The sequence below is a fragment of the Rhynchophorus ferrugineus genome, unplaced genomic scaffold (genome assembly GCF_030347505.1).
Source record: "Rhynchophorus ferrugineus isolate W39M unplaced genomic scaffold, kcgeb_rfMv2 rfM1, whole genome shotgun sequence".
NCBI classification, from domain to species: domain Eukaryota; kingdom Metazoa; phylum Arthropoda; class Insecta; order Coleoptera; family Curculionidae; genus Rhynchophorus; species Rhynchophorus ferrugineus.
The window spans coordinates 33,806,186-33,823,730 of record NW_027472580.1 but is presented as its reverse complement, the minus strand read 5'-3'; the positions used below and the strand labels follow the sequence as shown (position 1 = coordinate 33,823,730).

The 17,545-nt window shown below is 32.0% G+C and overlaps 2 protein-coding genes across 2 annotated transcripts in view; one reads left to right on the top strand and one right to left on the bottom strand.

Annotated features, from left to right (window-relative positions):
- Positions 1-17,545, bottom strand: part of Naxe (NAD(P)HX epimerase) — a 43,232-nt gene that overhangs the window by 17,554 nt on the left and 8,133 nt on the right. The gene's annotated exons all lie outside the window — the stretch shown is intronic.
- Positions 1-17,545, top strand: part of Sb (serine proteinase stubble) — a 29,340-nt gene that overhangs the window by 6,515 nt on the left and 5,280 nt on the right. The window lies entirely within an intron of this gene.

Here is a 17,545-nt window from a genome sequence, read left to right as displayed (position 1 = left end):
GCTGTTAAAGGCACTGAGCTAGAGCTATATTTATGCTTTTGTTTCTTAACATATACCAATACAAAATCTCTTGCAACTTTTTATTTATAATTTTTAAGTCGATTTGATGTGTTTTATATGTATTTTGAAGTTTTTAAACCTATAAAATCAGTATGCGATGGTTGGTTTTTTATAAATAAAGTAGAGGGCGGTAAATCTTAAAGATATCTTGTAGTGTATTTAAAATTAGGTTTATCCTCATTAATTATTTAATTTATAGATAAAAAGTTATATTAAGAGTTTAAGAATGTATGATTCTGGTCAATCAAAACCTTCGCTAATGCCACAATGATTTATGAAGTTTGTTATGGTGTATAACACTCTATATAAGTTTGAACTAGTTGAAAGTTGTTCATTTCAGAAAATATATAGTATAGTTTAAAAACTAGTTGCGTATGTACAAAGTGTTCTTAATTATTAGAGTGGACTGATCATTTAGTGTGTGATTATTCGAGAAAGTGAGAGAAATAGAAAAGAAAGTGAAACCGATATTAGCAAAATTTGGTGATTCGTTTCTAACAAATAGGGAACACGGGGGCGAAGGTTTACCCATGCGTCACGTTCGCTAATTACTTTTATTGGCCATTTTAACTAATTAGAACCGTTCAAATTGTTCCCGAAATTTGATAATATCATAATCATAACATATAAGAATTGCTACGACTGAAAAGCAAAAATTTGTGAGATGACAAATTTAAAAAATCAAAATTAAAAACAATCTCAGTAATTGAACACTGATCGAATAACACTGCACGATGATTATTTTTATTTAGTTCATGAATCATCTACATATTATTATTTGGGGTTTACTGTGAAAAATCTTGACTCACATTCGGGGCAAATATTGTTTATGATTAAATTTTAATAAATTATGACCAATTATGATTTGCATTATGATACTGCCAATGTTAATGTCAACCAATATTTTAAACTAGATGTTTGTTTATGTTTGAATATAATAAAATAAGTGGATAATGATTATCATAGTTAACAATTGATTATCATGAAACAGAAATGCTTATTCTTTTGTCTGTTGAACATTTTCATGTTTAAAGACGTTCAAATTATAGGCCAAATCAAAATTTTTTAGTTTTAAATATTAAAAAATATATATTTCCTCTTTTTTGGAATGCGAAGTATCAGTGTATCCAACTGTTAAACAACAGAAAATGTAAGGCAAGGTAAAGGCAAAAAGAAATAGTTTCTGAGGCATATTTTGAATGTGGATTTATTACGACAATTCCAAGCTGAAAAGTCACGAGTTATCCCGGGAGAACCATCCACATCGACACCGAATTCATGGTCATAAAGTCTTGCCATACATATGGCGGGATCAGCAAGACATAGTGTATTTAAGTATCGCGAAAACCGAATGAAACTATTACTGCATATGTCTATTGACGTTAATTGAACAGACTAAACGGTGTATTGTTGCAATAAAGATCAACAATAGCGAGTGACAGAGTAAAGTCATCCTCTAGCATGACAATAGGCGGACGTTTCAAAAGTTATGAAAGATACACTATTGCAGCTTCAATGGGAGGTTCTACCGCACCTAGAGCATTTATCAGAAATTGCGCTTTCTTCTTACCATTTGTTTAGATCGATGCAGTCGGTTTCAAAATGCAGATGAAGTAGAAAACTGTAAGGCTGTCAAATTTACTTCATTCCTTGGGCACGGCTATACTTGATTTAGAAAATTATGGAAACTATTATTATCTAATATATGAATTGAATTTTTCATGAAAAAGTCGATAAAAATTCAACAGTTATGGGATCGTAATGTATATTTATTCGGACGAGTTGCTTTACGTGAAGAATGCATAACGCTCAAATAATATACTTAATTGACAATTTTCAGGCAGAAAGAACAGAAATAGGTCAGGCGGAAAGAACTTTTAAAGAACATGAGCATTTCGATCTGATTTCACGTTTTATTAAATTATTTAACAAAATGAATAATTAGCAATACCTAACAATATTTCCAATTTTCTGTACAATTGGTTAAATAAGTTACTGAAAAAATCTTTACTTACTTTACTTTTCTATGCAATATATCAGTCAACCCGTTGGGTTTCTTTTCCAAAATTTATGGGCACCAACTTAAAAAAAATATGCCTTTTCAAAAGTTGTTGAATAAACTTCTAAGAATTTACGGTATGTTAACAGTTATAATTTATGTTTAAAGACATCATATTTAATTACGATCGACGATCTTCTTTTGTTCTCATCAATAATAATAATCAGCGGTAGTGACACAATAATAATTGTGGGTTTTGTAAAGTTGTTCATCTCGCTATCTCAGTGTAAACGGGTCGAAAGTTGTTTATTTTTATTCGTGAATATAAGGTATTGTTTAAAAACCAGCCGTGTGTGCACAAAGTCTTCTTAATTATTAGAGTGGACTGAGTGTGGATCGCTGGAGATATTTTTCTATTCCGTCGCGCAAATGTATTTAGTGTGCGATTATTCGAGAAAGCGGTATAAATAGAAAAGGAAGTGAAACCGATAACCGGCAAGATTTGGCGATATTAGAAAAGGGAAGTTCGGGGCGAGGGTTTGCCCATGCGGCACGTTCGCTAATTGCCTTAATTGGCCGTCCCCGCCAATTAGAGACGAGGCCCGCCGCCGAAATATCATAACGCGCGTTTAACGAGCGATTTACACGCCGCCGGCCAATGATTAATGGAGATTTCCGCGGTGCACATCTAGGTTCTGACCCAATTTTTCACCAAATTAAAATTCTTCCACATTACACATACACGACGCCGTTGAAATAATACGCCGCGATCTTCGATCTAATTAGTGGAATTATTTAACTTACCAAGCGTAGGAAAAGAAATGTTTAATGACTGTCCGATAGGGAGGCGGGCGGAGGGGCGTTACCGATCATCACGCGAAAACGAACCTCAAAAACCACCTCTTCAATTACCTATTCCTTTTATTCGATCGATCATTATCATTACTCTGTACTGAGGCAGTTCGACGTCGTGCAATTTCATATTTCCTCGTGTCGGTGCATTGTGCTGACTCCTAATCGTCGGCGGTGCCTGGCCTCGCTTAAGTGCATACGTTTAAAGCGGTAGATTTCCCATTCTGATGCACAGAGTTCAAGAAGATTTTTTTGTTAACCTATGGCGATATTCTACTGTAGAAATTTAAAAAAAACCTTTTTTTTTCATGTTTTCAAAGCTTAACCGTTTAAGAATAAGCCCTTAAGAAGAGTTTTCAAAATCTTATTTTCATTATATTCAGAGATATAACAGGTCAATTGAAAAGTTCCCGGTCTACCATAGTAACACATTTTTTTGGCAAAATTAGTTTTCTTTTATTCAACATAATTCCCTTCAGAGGTGATACATGAATTATAGCGACCTTCCAACTTCAAAATCAGTTTCGGCGATTACCTCTTCATTCGACGAAAATTTCTTCCCAGCGAGCATTCTTTTGAGATCTGAGAACAGGAAATAGTCGCTGGAGACCAGAGAATTCATAAGGAGGGATGAAGCCCATTTCGTGGATTTTTGCCATCGTTTTCACTGACTTGTAACACAGTGCATTGTCTTGGTGAAGCAGCACTTTCATTTTCTTAAAATGCGGTCGTTTTTCGGCGAATTCGCCCTTCAATAACGTAACGTAATAGATGTTGATGGTCCTTCCTTTTTCAAGGTAGTCAATAAAAATTATTCAATGCGCATCCGAAAATACAGACGCCATAACCTTGCCAGTCGACTGTTGCGTTTTCCCACGCTTTGTACTGGTTTGGATCAACTCGTCGTTGTTTTTGGTCAAAAGTGAGCTCGCGCGGCACTCACTTTGCACAGAGCTTTCCTATACCCAAATATGAATGATATGATGTACTCGTTCAGTTGATATCTTTAGAGTGTCTGCTATTTCATTCAATTTCAATTTACAGTCATTCAAAATCATTTTGTGGATTTTTTAAATTGGATTTTTGGGCGTCCACGTTCACCGTCTTCGGTGCTCATTTCACCACGTCTAAATTTAGCATACCAATCCTTGATGGCTGATTTTCCTAGGACAGTATCCGGAAACTCGGCATCAAGCCAATTCCAAGCCAATTTTATTTCAAAAATCAATATTTAATCAACACGCGAAATTCCATTTTATCCATTTTTTATCCAAATTTTATCCAAAGTTGCTTCACTCAAAATGCTACAATTTGTAAACTAATGATCCCACAGTTGTCAAATTTATAGACGCGTCTTTTAAGGGTTACGGCTAACTAAAAACATATGGATTTAATTCTAGTAGCACCATCTATGTGTCAGACCGGCGACTTTTGAATTGACATGTTAGCTATAAAATTTAAATACTTCTTTCTTGAAACTACTTTTTTTTGAGGTGGTTGACATTTTTAAGTTATATTGAACCGATTTACTTGAAATTCGGTGAGGGCTTTCTCTATACATTGTTCTATCGTATTAAAGTAAAACAGTTTTTTTACCATTTTTTTTCTGTCATAGTTTTCTAATTTTTAATTTATTTATAGTTTTTAGGATGCGATAGAGAAATATATTGATAATGTTCATACGAAATTTCTAGTATTTCGGTTTAGTAAAACTTGAGATATCACGTCAACAAACTCAAAAAAAATGCATTCGAGAAAAACACGTTTAGAGTTTCGTTTTTAGATCCAGCCTCACTAAAACAGCCATATCTCCCAAGATAATTAAAATTTTTAAAAATTATTTTAAGGGCATATTCTCAAAGAGACAAATGAAGAAAAAAACACACACAAAGATTCTTTCGAATATTTCAAATTTCTAGACTAGAGTATTCCCTAGTTTCGGGTAAAGTTACCAGCTGATTTAAATATTGCGCACTAAAACAGCTATATATCTAAAAATAATATAAATTTTTAAAAATTCTCTTAAGGGAGTATTTTTAAGGGTTAAGCTTTATAGAAATAAAAGAAAGAAATTATTTTCTCAAATTTCTAGATTAGAGTACCACCTAGTTACCGGTAAAGTTACCAGCCGGTTTAGATACCGTGTACTAAGACAACTATATATCTGAAAATAGTTGAAATTTTAAAAAACCTCATAAGGACATATTCTTAACGGGTAAAACTTGAAATGTAACGTAAAAAGTAACGATTTTTTTTATCATTAGTACTGAGTGTATTTTTTCAAATTTTAATTTTGCATTATTAAATTCTTGGATAGTTCACCATATAAAAGACACCATTAATAAGTTATTACAATATTGTATGATCTAAAATGTTATATTATAAGATTGGTTATATATTTTGCTTTGTTTCTATTTTATATGAATTTTAGGTCGAAGTCCTTTTTGAGATCTTTCTTTTATTTGTAGAAATTTGTAGTTGATGAGCATCGTTTGCTTGTGGAATTGGAATGATGTAATTAACAATTTCAAAAACATTGTATTTATCTATTGAAATCGGATTAATGGATTTTGCAAATGCAATTTATTTTCATATTTCGGTCATATAATTCCACACAGAGTGAATTACGTCATAGTTCAGTGGCGGATACTATAAGGATATTGTAAGTTGCAACAAATATTGATATATCTGTACATGGCTACTTAAGAAATATATAACTATACTGAGCAGTGAATTTTTTCTTCGTCTGATGGTTTTATCTGGGTTTGTTCACACACTTCATTGAATGCTAACTGTATACTGACGTCATATTAGACCGGTCACCGTTTTGGTGTGAATTTAGAAATAGTAAAAGTAGTATAAAGAAATAGTAAATATATTAGAATATTATAGAATGTTTTTGCAAAATTAGTCATCATCCCAATTATATGGTAAAAGTTTAACAACGATATTAAGTATGTAAAGCTCCAATATTGGAATTTTAAATCTAATTTTAATCTAGTGGAAATCGCTATAACTGTGGATACGTTTGAGTTGAGTATTAAGGGAACCCACCATTAGTAAAAATGTGATCAAGTTATTTTCCAATATAAACGTTTAACCTCATGTTATTAAATCTGCAAAAATCTACAACTTAAATGCTTAATACTATATATAATATTATTATATTATATACAACTCCATATTGCGTTGAAGATTGCAATGAAATGGCTTTATGGTTTGTTAGGTACCAATAGTTAATTATTATTCTATTAGACATAATAAATAAATGCATATAGTATTATATATTGTAATAATTCTATAATTTTTACAACTAATTTTATTATCATATTTTGCTAATTGTTGGCACCGCGAATAGAGGTAGATAGAATTTAAATCCTGAAGTAACAAATTGCTGACGAAATGTGTATAAGAAACAAATTGTTTCATGAAATAGAATAACAAGTTAAAATAAAATGAAATAAAAAATTAAAGAACAAGATAGTGTTGCCAAAATTTACTTGGAAAGCGGGGTATATAAATGACTACCTCAGCTAATAGTTAGAAGGTAATTAAAAGATAATGGTTTTTGAATTCCATGAATGGGATTTGAGGAAGGACTAATATTAGTACGGCGATAAGTCTTCTAGAGACGATAGATAGACGATAGTCTTCTAGTGGTTATCCTTAAACAATTTACAAAGGGTTCGTTGATGGATCGGAGTTAAACCTTTTTCGTTATTTCCACCTTCAGGATATAAATAGAAGAGTATAGAAACAATATGTAGCACATGATGTTTTTTTTGTATAACGTACTTTTAGAGAGTACATATTGTTGATGAGAATAATACAATTTAAGAGTCCTCTAGCTCTAAATATAATTTGCTTTCTTCTCAGGCATGATTCATAGAAGATGCTATTGTCTCTTGCCAATTTTATTTTACTCTTCCTAATAATAATCCTTCATAATGTTGCAACTTTCATAAATCAAACATTTTTTCAGTAATAGGCGTAACACTCTATCAATTATCACAATAAAATTCTACTGGTTTGTAACAGGCTTGTCATCGAAGTTTCCAGTTTTGCATAAGAGACGACTTTATTCTTTGACTTAATTACTTAGTCTTTGTCATATAATTTTTGTGCGAATATTAATTTGTCTTCTATTTAGTGGTTCATTTTAATATTAATTTGCAATTCTTATACAGGAAACAATATTTGTATGTCCTTGTCTTCTCATATTATAATAAATTAAAATAGTGTATACCAATTTTAATACGTAATAAGCTCTTTTCTGTAGCTTTTCTTATCTAAAGTAATAATAAAGTAAGAAAAGCTGATATATTGATGTATCGATATCATTATGTTATAAAATAAATAAAAGAAGGAGTGTCAGAATTGCAAAATGAAGTACTATCAGATGTTGCATTATTCTATAGAAATGATAATTTTCCAGAAGTGTTAAGATACTTAAATAAACTTATTAAGAAATTTCAAAATAATGTGAAGAATTAACAATTAAAGTAATCTAAGTAACATAAATATTTTTACTCACATTCAAATATGTTGTGTGTATATATACTGCTAATAATCTTGAAACTATATTTATTTATGAAATTTAGGTTATGCTCTTATGACAGATGAAAATAGTTTCGAATTATTAATTCTGCTATCTATGACTAGAAAGTTTTCACTAAATGTATTGAACAACTTAGTATCTGTACATTTTTTGGATTTTTTTATTGAGCACATTATTAGAATTTCTTATCAATGTTCGGGCAGTTTATCAAAAATCTGATAGTATTTTCTAAGATATATAATTTTTTTACTAGTTTTTCAGTTTTTCTAAATTTTTGATTCTGTGGGCAATATTTATAGGGGCACATTGCTATAATATATATAGATAGTATAGTCATCTAGATTAGTAGAATCATTTTCTTGTCTTTAAGAACATCATTTATTCTAGTTCAGTTCAAAATTTCATCACATAACATTTTATTTGGGTATTTTTCAATGCTAAGGATGTTGATCGTATACCGTATTAATGATTTGTTATTTTTTGAGATAATATATGAATTAACCATTACTATATTATGCTAGAGATTGAACAGTATTAACTAATTGGTTTTTATTTGTGATGATAGAATAAGCTTGAATAATAAATACTTTTTGATTGCTGTTTTGACTCTTGAATAAGAATTAATAATTTTTATAGTTGTACCGATGACTAATCATAACAGCCAATTTTTAATCCTAGTAGCTTTTTTCTTCTTCGTAATTTAACTTAAGTGAACAGTTGTGGAACATATACAGTTTTATAAACAGTTGTTCTTTTATTATTACATAAAAGAAGTAACATTACATATATGTATATAAAAATTATATATATAATATATTATTAATCGATCTGGCAAAAATGTGTTTTGAATTATTTGAGTTTAATATATATTTAATATTCAGTGCAGCTGCAACATGCCAAAAAATATTTTCAATAAAAATAGCAGCAAATTGATATTTTTAATTAACAAATATTACTGGCAAAAGGGGGCCTGCATTATCTCGTTCCTGTTCTAAGTAACTGACTAGAGACGCAATCTGTTCTGTCTGGCTTCGAAATTTTCAATCAGAGTAATAATAAGCAGCGATTTGAAATTTATCAGAACAAGCAAAGCATTAAAATAACGGTTGCCGGTTTATAACCTCTTATCACTATTGTTTTGAAGAACTTTGCATACGTTTGACAACCGGACGACTTTGATAGGCTAGCTCGGTTACACGTTCAAATTTGTCGGACAGCAATGTGTCTCTTTTTAACTAGAATAAAATGAGAAGGAAAATATTGTCTGATTCTAATACGAATTTACAAATTGCGGCAATATGTACGAAAAAACTTTGGAAAAACTATATAACCGAATGAGTATATAAAATTGATGATACTGTTGGGCAACATTGCCAATTGTTGCAGAATTCTTCAAAACATTGGTGATAAAAATTAGTAGTGATAAGTATTAGTTAATTAATACATTGGCAGTTTTATTGGATCGATTGTTTATGAATGTCGTTATAATTCATATTACATTATACTAAATGAACAAATGTTATTAAAAAAAACATATCATCCAACCTTTTTTAACGAACGCTTTTTTAACAATTAGGTTATATATAATAATTGGATGATCAAGTAGTCATATATTCAGATGACCAGTAACTTTAATATTAACAAATCTTGAACAAAACTATATTACGATACATTTAGATTTAATATATACTAGTACTGAGGATACTTTATTATAAATCATTCGATAGACGATGATTTATTTAATTTCGAATTGGGTTTGAAAGGCGACGTGCAGCTTTTGGTGTGCGATAATTTTCGGGTAAAAGCGTCGCGCCGATCACTAATTAACGAGGGACGCGTCATTAAAATGAAACGGTTCCGTTGAAAGTAAACAACGAAGATGAACGTGTCCGTATTTCTCAAAAACGAGCGCTATGTATAATTCCGAAAACGTAGCGGAACCCGGTCGTCGTGAATCTATGTTTTTTTTTTCCTGTTTTGAAACAAAAAGGAAATTATAACACTTTCTATTATGTCAGTGGACATATGTGACGAGCCGAAATGATTACGTTTTATATCGCGGTGTCGTAACGGAGCGAAGGTTGGCTTCGTGGTCGCGCATTCAAATAATCCGTCGCGCTTGTGCGTGTCATAGTAGACGCTGGGTTACGCTTTTTTGGCGGCGGGACAATGGCGTTTCAGATACAATGGATACTGCTGTTGCTTTCTCAATCACCTCGCTGATACCTCTAAACTCATGCTTGTTCGTAGGTGTTTGTAATTTGTAACATTTTACAAAAGATGGCGTGGGTAATACAATATGATGATTTGCCGACAAATAATTTGTTTTTATATAATTACTAATCAATGATAAGAAGGAATTTCGCGTGTGGGAAAATATTGTTTTTTGAAGGAAAAAAAAATACAGTTGGACCAAAAACTTGGCTTGATGCCAAGTTTCCGGACACTGTCCCAGAAAAATCAATCATCAAGAATTGGTATGCTAAGTTTAAACGTGGTAAAATGACCGAAGACGGTGAACGCAGTGGACGCCCAAAAGAGGTTGTTACCGACGAAAACATTTCATAAATCCACAAAATGATTTTGAATGACCGTAAATTGAAATTGAATGAAAAAGCAGACACTCTGAAAATATCAACTGAACGTGTACATCATGTCATTCACTAATATTTGGGTATGAGAAAGCACTGTGCAAAGTAGGTACCGCGCAAGCTCACTTTTGACCAAAAACAATGACGAGTTGATGATTCAATGATTAATAAACCCGAGTTTTTGCGTCGATATGCAACAATGGATGAAACATGGCTCCATAACTTCACTGTGAAGTCCAATCGACAGTGGACTGCACACGATGAACCCGCTCCAAAGCGTGGGAAAACGCAACAGTCGGCTGGCAAGGTTATGGCGTCTCTATTTTGGAATGCGCATGGAATAATTTTCATTGACTATTTTGAGAAAGTAAGGACCATCAACAGCGACTATTACATAGCGTTATTGGACCGTTTGAGGGACAAAATAGCCGAAAAATGCCGAATTTGAAGAAAAAGAAAGTGCTGCTTCATTCATTCAGACGATACACCATGTCAAAAGTCAGTCAAAACGATGACAAAAATCCATTAATTTGGCTTCGAATTGCTTCCTCGTCCACCGTATTCTCCAGATCTGGCCCCCACCGACTATTTCCTGTTCTCAGATTCGTTCTCAGTTCTCGCTCGCTGGGAAGAGATTTTCGTCGAATGAAGAGGTAATCGCCGAAACTGAGGCTTATTTTGAAGTAAAAGACAAATCGTACTACAAAAGTTGGAGGGTTGCTATAATCAGTGTATCACCCTTGAAGGGAATTTTGCCAAAAATATATGTTTTACTATGGTAGGTAATATTGCTTGATTGAAATATATTATTGTTTTATAGTCTCCCCAATGTTTTAGAGTTTCTTGGAGATTATCAAAACAGTTGAGGAGATATTAATGAAAACCGAGGCTAAACTCTATCGGTCAGTTGTGCGTGACAAGGAATTCTAAAACAATAAGGCAGAGCCAATCAACAGTTATAATGCTTAGAAATAATAACTAAACCTACAAAATAACTATCGAGACAAAACCAATATATAGGCAAATAAAATAAATAAATAAAGAAGTATTGGTTTAATTTGATTTGACCATACTGGAGAAAAGTTTTGATTTGGCGAATATCCAGATGGGGTTATATTGGCCATTCAAGTAATTTGATTGGTCAATTTAAATCTCGATTGTAATCACCTATAAGAGATTTCTCTGATCCAAGATTTTGCTGTGAAGACATTTGATTATTTTGGCACGTGACAGGTCTGACGTCACGTTCAATTGACCCATAAACTTTAAATAAAAATAACTTAATATCTGAAATACATTTATTAAATAAAATTCATTAATTGATCTTGAAGATATTGAATTGAGTGTAGAGTTAATTTTTAATTGATGACACATTAACAAATGTGTTCTTACTTAGGTAATAAACACTATTTAAGTCGTGAATTGCTTTGCACCAAAATTCCCGATGTACTGAACTTCGGTTAATCCTCTCTTAAAAGGTTTGCATTCAGTAGCTAGTATATCAGTGGTTGTTAAACTATCAAATAATTGATTCAAAAATAACACTATATCGTCGTTTGCATAGCTTATTTCGGAAGGGGACTACTTTCTAAAATTAATATGAATAAACTTATCCCAGCTTACAACAAAACATGACATATCGATCACAAATGCCTTTGACACTTAATTCAGTAGTTTTGGGATTTTTAACATTATCAACCATTTTTTAGGCCAAAGATATTCAAAGATATTAATTCAATTCTTCAAAGTAAAACGATTCTGCATTTCTTTACCATCTGTGGATCCGGTTCCACAACACCTCCTAGATCGCGAATTCACTTTACTTATTGTACTACCGACTTATATATAATAATGAACGAATAACTTAATCTCTAAGCGTTATAAAAATCTAAACGCATTATTCCTTAAATCAGGCATGCTGAAAATGACGCCCTAAATAAATAAACAATAAGAATACCATAGAAATGAAGTTAGCCAATCAGATACCATCGCGGCTCTTAGTACAGCGATTAAAGCAAGTAATAGGTTAAAAGTAGCGACATCTAGATGTTGACATCAATTTGACATAACTAATGGCTCTTAACATGCTAATGCAAATAAAAAATTGTACAAAATATAATTTATTTTAATATTAGTATACACATATATAGTACTCGTCTAATACATATATTTTTGACGGACTTAAACCACAGTTAATTAAACAGGTACAATAGTTTGTAGGTTTGAGTTGTTTTGTTATATTTGTATTGAATTCTATTTCACACCATCATAGGTGGTAGGGTCCTAGTCGCATTTTTATGTAGTGGTATCCCTTGGCATAAAAAAGTGTCATTTAATCACTGTCATTTTTAATATCAGAATCACTGTTCAAGTCAATTACCAAATTGTTAATTTATTCTGTCTAATGGATTTTATCCAAACCGAAGGTATTATTGTAGGCAACGTATCTATCTACAGTATCTCTTTTCATGCTTATTAAAGAAAAAGTAAATTATATAAAACATTTAATATATAATAACTGAATGACCGAACACTAACCCAGCTCTATGAATAATGCCATGCCTGCTTCCAATATGAACAATTATATATCTGCAATATATTATACAAAAATCATGACTAACGAATCCTAATAAAACGTTATTTTGCCTTTGTCTAACAACTTTCCATGTCTATCCATGTCTCCTCTAGATATATAAATTGAAATAATATCTTCCTTAATTTTATTATATACTTTTCAAAAAGTTATTTTAAATCCAATGTATTAATGTTCCATTAGACCTTTTTGTGGGTTATTTTTATACCTTTATATCATCAAATAAATGTTTCCTAACAGTGTATGAAGGGATAACTTACATTTTTCAAATAGTCATATCTATTATATATGTTAAATGTTATGTCTTTGAACTGAATTTGGCAATGCAGTTGACAAAATCTATAACGTGCATTGGCTGTTTTATTGGAATGACTATACGTAAAGGTCAACATTAGATCTTAAAATAAATTCGATTTCCTTGAGGAAGTAAGATAATTTGGGCAGATTTTAGCAAGAACACATTTCTCAATGAATCAATTCTTGCAGTTAAATATATTCCTAACTTTCACTAAAACATGGGATAACATTGGTTTCACACAATTTGGACATCGATATTTCTCAGTTCGATCCCTTAGAAAGGAATGGGTAAATTGGTAGTAACCAATCAGGAGATGATATAGTTTTAATTGTGAATTCCTAACGAGCGCGGGAAAGGAAGTTTCATGAACCGAAGTTTATTTTCCTCCTCCAGGAGGTCTCAAGTGCATTCAAAACTCAAGCTGCACTAGACTATCTATCCTACAATCTACAAATGGGGAGGGAACTCTATAATATAAAGTATTTATAATATTTCATCCTATGTAATAGCCTTTGGCGAGATTATCAGCCATTTCGTTATCAGGTATGCCCTTGACATAATTAGACCGTAAAATTGAATAATTTGCACCACTAGCGGTTGTACCTAGTGGCGGAAAATACATTATCGATAGTTATTGCGAATATTTCTGCTATAAGTATAGTGGAAATAGCATTTATCAATGTATTATTACTAGTCGTTGCCGACTAACTTACAATTTCTCTATATAGACATTTAAACTAGGTATTTATCTAGGAAGACCCATTGGCCTTAATTAAGCTCTAATAATATAAAAGTTAACATAACTTTTCTATTTCTATGTTTTACCATTTAGTGCACTTCACTACACAACATCGCAATGGTTTGGTTCTCTTGAGTCTGCGTTTTAGTTTAGAGTTTTCCAGACGTCCTTCCTGTCTTGTTGCGAAACTGTTACATTTCTCTAACACAGTTGGAATATGAAGGTCTTGGTGTAAGTAATTTTTCCTACAGTATTTGGGTGCATTCACATGATTTAAGAAATAGTTTTATTAGGTTGCTATACTTCTCGTAGAACCTCATAACTAAAATTTATAGGTCCATATAGGTTTTAATATTTGCTTGTACAGCTTATTATGTACGGATAATTATACCAATACATTCCATCGAAGTTTTACGTCAAGAATCATCCTTAGGTCATATCATCAGTATTTTGGTTCTAGGTAAATTGAAAATATACTGATTTACTATTGTTTGACTTTTATTTTCTTTGCCTGAGTCCACTTATTGATATTATTAATTACGCATTGAATTTCCCTGGTTGCTTCTTCGCTATTGTCTCCAAAAACAAGTATCGCAGTGTCATCAGAAAACATTATCGTCTATATACACCGAGAAAGCAAATGGGGCTCAACACCTTATTAACAAATAAATATTTTCTATAAGTCAGGGATTTACATGAAGACCGGAAAATTCATCCCTTGTCTGAAATATAGGAGAATTTGGGATGTAATTTTTGTTCAATAATATTTCATATAAACAATATATTATGAATTATCCACAATGCCTGATATATACCGTAGATTCGCAGATCACAGCGCGGTGAAGCAGTAAGATTTATTGGCTGCAAGTACACATGCCATGACATGTAGAATGCGCGTCTCAGAATATTGAGAATACTCTTTTTATATTTAATTTAAGTTAATGAATGTTAATTGAAGATTATAGGATGGTAATAGGAAGCTTGTTTCATAACTTTCTCCTCAAGGGTTGCAAAACATGATAAAACGCAGATATTTAAAACATTTTCTATTCATTTATAATCGAATTCAGTAAAAGATATAAATTGTTACATTTGTACCACATTTACACATTAGTCATCTTTTATTTTATTGAATAAGTTTTTAATTGAAATTTTGGAAATTTATGAAACAGTAATCTATGTTTTTTGAATTATATCTTGAGGAATATTTTTTATAATATTTTAACTGATCTAGACGTTTAACAACCACTGAACTCTTTAATGAAGTTAATGATATACTGGAACATATTTATTACGTGTCTCTTCCAATTTCATGGCAATTGCGCTAATGGCATTCATTCAAAAATACCAATATTATTTTTAATGTGACACATAACATGTAACGTAACATATATTACGCTTAAATTCTGATATTTTTTTATTAACAGTTTTGCTTAAGATGCGTATGTCAACATTTGGGTAGGTTCCACAAATGGACTAGAGATTGGGAAATAGAGCTTGATAGCTTGAAATCTGTTTTAATTACATAAAAACATTATATATTACTTGAGGGATAACTCGGCATCTATCTCTATGGTAGGTTAAATTAGAAATGTCAGGATAGATAAAGAGCAGAATACATCAGACTCGAAATCTAGCACTAAACACAAAAGCGGCTAGTATTCCAACTCTGTCAAAATATAGTTTTTGGAATAATTACCAATGCTTATCGATACGTAACCAACGAAGAATATCCAATATTTCAGCTTAAAATAATATTACTAGGTCGCAGCAATGTGTAAGTAATACAGCTAATAGACAATGCGCAGGAAATCAGAAGATTGAAACGAACCAAACCATCCGAACTTGTATAATATATAATTATTACTCTTAACTTTAGTTTAGGTAGTCAAATTTAATTTTAATTTGGGAAATACATATTGATGTATTTATCCCACACTCGTGTTACTTGAGTATCGATGTAGCTACAACTGAACAATACAAATTAATTAAGATCTAACTTGGGACTGTATTATGTAAGATAAAAAATCGTTACCCGTTGTAAAAGACTGAAAGGATATACATTAAACCACTAGCAATATAGATTTAATATTGGTTTTAGTGATTGGATATGGAATAACGGGTCAATTGAAAAGTCCCCGGCCTATCTTAGTAAAACACATTTTTTTGGCAAAATTAGTTGTTTTTATTCAACATAATTCCCTTCATGGGTAGTACACTGATTATAGCGATCCTCCAACTTTTCGATACCATTTTTTACGATTTGTCTTTTGCTTCAAAATAGACCTCAATTTCGGCGATCACCTTTTAATTCGACGAAAATTTCCTCCCAGCGAGCATTCTTTTGAGATCTGAGAACAGGAAATAGTCGCTGGGGGCCAGATCTGGAGAATACGGTGGATGAGGAAGCAATTCGAAGCCCAATTAATGTTGATGGTCCTTCCTTTTTCAAGATAGTCAATGAAAATTATTCCATGCGCATCTCAAAATACAGACGCCATAAACTTGCCAGCCGACTGTTGCGTTTTCCCACGCTTTGGTGCAGGTTCATTGTGTGCAGTCCACTAGGATGTCTGTCGATTGGACTTCGGAATGAAATGATGGAGCCATATTTCATCCATTGTTACATATCGATGCAAAACTCTGGTTTATTACGCTTAATCATCTTCAAACACTGCTCCGAATCATCAACTCGCCGTTGTTTTTGGTCAAAGGTGAGCTGGCGCGGCACCGACTCTGCACAGAGCTTTCTCATACCCAAATATTTGTAAGTGATATGATGTACAGGTTCATTTGATATCTTTAGAGTGTCTGTTATTTTATTTAATTTCAATTTACGGTCATTCAAAATCATTTTTTGGAGTTTTTAAAAGTTTTCGTCGGTAACAACCTCTTTTGGGTGTCCATTGCGTTCACCGTCTTCGATGCTCATTTCACCACATCTAAACTTAGTATACCAATCCTTGATGGTTGGTTTTCCTGGGGCAGTATTCGGAAACTTGGCATTAAGCCAAGTTTTTGCTTCAACTGTATTTTTTCCCTTCAAAAAGGAATATTTTATCAACACGCGAAATTCCTTTATCCACTTTTTTCACAACAACAAAAGTTTCTTCACTCAAAATGCTATAATTCACAAACTAATGATCCAACAGCTGTCAAATTTATACAAGCATCTTTTGATAGTTAGTGCTAACTAAAAAACATATGGATTCTAGTAGCGCCATCTATGTGTCAGGCCGGGGACTTTTCAATTGACCTGTTACATTTTTTGTATAACATTAAATAATCAGTTCTTAGGATAATTTTATATGGTACTAGTTAGGAAAACCGTCTCCCATGTTTTGGTGAGATCTAGAAATTTATTAACAGTCAGAAGAAGCCATGGCTTGTCTGATTCAAGAGGGGTATATTCCTGCCAAAATTATTTGATTTCCTCATAAAAATCGGTCTTTATTTTAAAATCTAGATCTAGCCTAGATATTTGTTTTGTTTCAATATTTACTGTGTAGGCTTGGTTACTGATTTATTTAATAGTTTCTAAGCATTACAACTGTTGATTGGCTCTGTCTTATTGTTTTGGAATCCCTTGGGGGTTTAGCCTCGATTTTCATTAATATTTCCTGGTCTGTGTTGATAGTTTCAAAAAATGTTATGTAATGTGTTGGAGAGACTCTAAATCAATAATTTCAACCATAATTATTAAACCTGCACTTTGGTTTAAGATATCTCACCACCACCACGGGTGAGTCATTACCATAAAAGCCATATTTAAAATATAAACGTCCTCTATAAGGTTTTATTCAAAAATGTGAGTGATACTACTATTGATTTTGGTAAAATAATGTATATATGGCG